The sequence below is a fragment of the Anomaloglossus baeobatrachus genome, chromosome 3 (assembly GCF_048569485.1).
Source record: "Anomaloglossus baeobatrachus isolate aAnoBae1 chromosome 3, aAnoBae1.hap1, whole genome shotgun sequence".
Classification (NCBI taxonomy): Eukaryota; Metazoa; Chordata; class Amphibia; order Anura; family Aromobatidae; genus Anomaloglossus; species Anomaloglossus baeobatrachus.
Window position 1 is genome coordinate 115,885,495 of NC_134355.1, and position 5,323 is coordinate 115,890,817.

Here is a 5,323-nt window from a genome sequence, read left to right on the forward strand (position 1 = left end):
AATGCAAGTCTATGCGGAAAAAACGTAACCGGCGGCAAATAAACGTTTGTGTTTTTTCTGCAAAGCGCTGTATTGTGCCACTCAGCAAAAACCGGATGTGTGAAAGCAACCTAATAGGACTTGATTTTGGAAGGCACACAGCTGTCTATATAAGATCTCACAGACCAAATAAGAACCGGAGACAGAACTGTGGCAAGGCACAGATCTGGCCAAGGTAACAAAATACTTTCTGCAGTACTTAAGGGTTCCGAAGAGCACAATGGCCTCCATAATGCTTAAATGGAAGAAGTTTGGGACCACCAGAACTCTTCCTAGACCTGGCTGTCCAGCCAAACTGAGCAATCATGGGAGAACAGCCTTGGTGAGAGAGGTAAAGAAAACCCTCAAGATCACTGTGGCTGAGCTCCAGAGATGCAGTAGGGAGATGGTAGAAAGTTCCACAAAGTCAACTATCACTGCAGCCCTCCACCAGTCGGGCCTTTATGGCAGAATGGCCCAACGGAAGCCTCTCCTCAGTGCAAGACATATGAAAGCCCGCATAGAGTTTGACAAAAAAAAACATGAAGCACTCCCAGACAATGAGAAATAAGATTCTCCGGTCTGATGAGACAAGGATAGAACTTTTTGATGGTATGTGTGGATAAAACCAGGCACTGCTCATCACCTACCCAATACAATCCCAACAGTGAAACATAGTGGTGGCAGCATTATGCTATGGGGGTGTTTTTCAGCTGCAAGGACAGGATAACTGGTTGCAATTAAAGGAAAGATGAACGCAGTCAAGTACAGAAATATCTTGGAAGAAAATCTCTTCCAGAGTGCTCTGGATCTCAGACTTGGCTGAAGGTTCACCTTCCACCAAGCACACAGGTAAAATAACAAAGGAGTGGCTTCAGAACAACTCTGTGACCATTCTTGACTGTCCTAGCCAGAGCCTTGACCTAAACCCAATTGAGCATCTCTGGAGAGACCTGAAAATGGCTGTTCAACAACGTTCACCATCCAACCTGACAAAACTAGAGAGGATCTGGAAGGAAGAATGGCCGAGGATCCCCAAATCTAGGTGTAAAAAACTTGTTGCATCATTCCCAAGAAGACTCATGGCTGTACTAGCTCAAAAGAGTGCTTCTACTCAATTCTAAGCAAAGGGTCTGAATATTTATGACCATGTGATATTTGTTATTTTTGTTTAATTAATGTGCAAAAATGTATACATTTCTCCGGTTTTTTTCTGTCAAGATGGGGTACAGAGTGTACATTACGGAAAAAAAAGATTTTTTTTAATTTACCAAATGGCTGGAATAAAACAGTGAAAAATAAAAGGGGTCTGAATACTTTCTGTACCCACTGTATATATGTTATTAGTCTGTAATATTTTTTTTTTTTTTATAACAGCAGGAGTGATGGAGCAAAACTCTGATTCAGAAGGAAGTAATGTGGTTTGTGAAGCCACATAGTCAGCACACTTATGTCCTGGAGTGGTGGTGTGTGCAGAATACATCATCTAGTATTGTCAGACCTCTTCTTCAGGGCTTGAAATTATATCTGACAACACGTCAGAAAAAAGGAGAAAAAGTCTTATTTCACATTAAGGTTAAAAGAAAAAAAAAAGATAAACAGGCAGTGAATCCCAGGAGAATGACGTACACATTTCAAAATTTTGTTTTTAAAGCATTTATCCTTTCAGTTAAAAAGAGTTTATTTGGGACTACTACATTTATTTACTATGTGCCTAAGAACGAACAGGTAGGTAGTTGTGGACTACCTGCCTGTTCTGCCCGATGCCGACCTCTGCCTGCACAGAGGTCACAGACCACTCCTGCCGGTGATTCAGTGGTTTACGCTAACATCGCATTGACAGAGCTTTGGCTTGCCTTTCATTCTGCTCCATTGACACAGCGTGACTGTCGACAACATGCTGACAGACAGCTGTTAACCAGCAAGACGTTGGCAGTCACGCCCTACCGCCAGAGCAGACCGGAAAGGGAAGAGCTGCTCAGTTACTGTGGAGCAGCTGCCGCTAGAAGTAGTCTGTGACCGCTCTGAGCTGGGAAAAGCAGGCAGGTAGTCAGAATCGATCTCCTGTTGGTTTTTAGGCCTGTAGTAAAAAAAAATTAATATAATTCTGAACTCCTTTAATCTTCATCCCGGATGCAGTTTGGATAATTTAAAAAAAAAGTATGTCTCTGCATCCATCGATATGTACTTGCTCAACTCTAGCAAGACTTAACTATTTGTACTCGCTATACTCATAACAAGTACTGTCTAATACATATTCATTCTGAATAGCGTGTGCAAAGCAAGTCAATGGGGAAAACTCACAAAGTAATGAGTAACCCGAATGCCACACTATTTGATACTCACACGAATAGTACGACATTCTGGTTACTCATTACTTTGCGAGTTTTTCCCCATTGACTTGCTTTGCACACGCTATTAAGAATGAATACACGAGTATTAGACAGTACTCGTTATGAGTATAGCAAGTACTACGAATAACTCGCTCAACTCTAGTCTTCACCATTGCTCCCAGAATCTGGCACTGGATGTGGTGCTGACATGTAGAAAGTGCAGCAGCCAACCGGTAAGCATAGTCTTTTCCAGTGTAGACAGAATGTGACACTCAGGGCTGCTAAGCTTACCGATTGGCTGTCGACATGTCAGCGCTGTAACAAATGCCAGGCACTTTGAGCGGAGGCTCAGGGTTGGACTTGGGAACAGTGGGATGTTTGGTATAAACTGCTCCTAGGTTATTCTCAAAGATTGAATGGTGACAACCTCTTTTATCAGTGAAATATCTCAAAGAAAGTATTATAGTAAATTGTAATGACAGGTTCTTATTAATAAAGGGATATGGGCCATTTTATTTAGTGCTAAAGTTTACAGTCTTTCTCAAGGAGGCATTGCTCACAGAATTCTCTAAGCTCATATCTTTAGGCTGCCCTTCATCATAAAGGCTCCTACAAACATCTGTGCAACACGGGCAGAGCACAGGCTTTCTGTAGCTCTTCTGACCAGAGTGTGACCGCTTTGTATATTTCTATGAGGCTGTCACGCTCGGCACAGGAGACCTGCGGCCAGTCCACGCACGGCCACAGTGCAACAGACTGGCTATGGGTGTTCTGCTCCAAGCAAGACAGAAATATATGAATCTGTCACACTCTGGGCAGGAAAGCCGCAGCCAGTCCATACATTCAGGTCTATGCATGGCCATGTTGCACGGATGTCTGAAAAAGCCTTAACACTATGAGCAACAAGCCTGATTGTTTAATGATTTTAAAAACATGCACTCTGGAATGTCAGGAATAAAATAAGAGCAAAAACTTGCTAATTTTGACTGTGTGAGAAATTCCCTTTAAGTTTAAAAACAGAGTAAAGGCCCATCACTCATGTCAGGAGCGTTTATGCGGTAGGCAAATAGATTTTGTCCTAGCACCCATGCTTGGGAAACAGCAGATTTTGCTAGGGAGTGCTATAAACTACCAGACTGCTATTTTCACTGCAGCAGAAAAGTCAGATTACATAGCAGCTATTCACATACATGGCTGTCTATAATGGGATGGCTTCAGTTTCACTCTTTGGTGCGGCTTGTATTTTACATGCGGTGGAGCAGACATCTTGATATCAGGTTGCAGCAGGCGGTAAAATTCAGATAAAATTGCTGCAAAATATGTCCATATGGCTGTACCTAAACTGTCTGTACAGAACTAGAAAACTACAGGATGATATTGCATGCTTTGCAATAGATGACATTCCCAGGTACAGCGGCCCACATCATGGGCATCACATCTCAACCAGATGTGAGTCGCAGTAGGTGGGCTCTGGATCATTTTGACATTTGTGCAGATCCCGTGGATATGCCATAGATGACCCCGATGGGACCAACCATTTTACAAACAAGTCTAGTCAATCTTCTGCAAAGCTGTGAAAACAGAGCAAGCTTTGTCCACACATACGGGCAATATTGATTTCTGGGAGAGTTCAGCTCTGACTACTGAAGGATTGTGAATGCAGCCTTGGATTTTAAACGATATATAAGGGGCTTCTGATAAGTCTTTGTGATCTTTTTTGTTTCTATGGTAAGGAATGTTACAGCACATGAAAGCCTTATGTGTCTTATATATGTTTTCAAAATAGTTTGTTGCTTATGGCAACAGTGTTCTACGCACACAGGAAAACAAGACGGAGGAGTCGAATGTGATATTCACAGCAACTGAGAGCAGAGGAGGGATAAAATTCTCGTTTCTGCAAGGAAAGTCCACAAAGGATATTCATGGTGATATGTCGCAGACATTGGGAGATCAATGTCGTTCATATTCTATAGTTAAGAACTGGGTTGCCAAATTTGAAACGGGCCACTTCAGCACCAATGATGAGGAACGTCCTGGACGCCAGAGTGGTGGTTGTTCCAGAGATAGTCAATGCTGTGCACAACCTCATACTGGAGAATTGATGAATTTCAGCTAAAGCAATAGCAGACATCATGGGGATTTCCAATGAACGTGTTTGTGTCATTATCCATGAACATTGGACATGAGGAAGCTATCTGCAAAGTGGGTCCCCAAATGTTTGACAACAGATCAGAGAAGCATGCGAGTGAAAACTTCCCCGTCCATTTGTCAGCGTTTCCGGACTGATAAGAACTTTCTGGATCGACCAGTCACTATGGATGAGACCTGGATTTATTTGTATGACCCTGAAAACAAGGAGCAGTCAAAAGAGAGGAAGCATAGTGGTTCTCCTCATCCAGAGAAGTTCAGGGTGCAAAAATCAGCCACTAAGGTGATGGCTTCTGTGTTATGGGATAAGGAGGGTGTGCTGCTAGCTGACTACCTTCAAAAGGGTTCCACCATCAATGCAAGGATTACATTGAACTTTTGGACTAATTGAAGGCTGCTCTGAAGGTCAAAAGGAATCTCGTTCCTGCAAGACAGCGCTTCCGTTCCCACTGCAAAAGAGACCATTGCAAAACTGGCAGAGTTGGGCTTCCAGCTGGTTGACCACCCACTTTAGTCACCAGATTTAGCTCCCTCCGACTATCATCCGTTTCCAAACCTGAATAAACACATGAAGGGTAAAAAAATTTCACCCCATTTCTGATGCCATGGCTGCTACGGATGCTTGGTTTGAGGCACAACCAAAATCCTTCTTTTTGCTAAACTTATAGAACTTGGAATACCGATGTAAGAAGTGTGTTAACATCAGTGGAGAGTATGTGGAATAAATTTAAAGTTTCATCATCCTATCCCAAAGACTTAGCAGCCCCTCGTATTCCTTCATTGCAGATATTTTACAAATTATATTTTAAAACCTCAGCAATTAC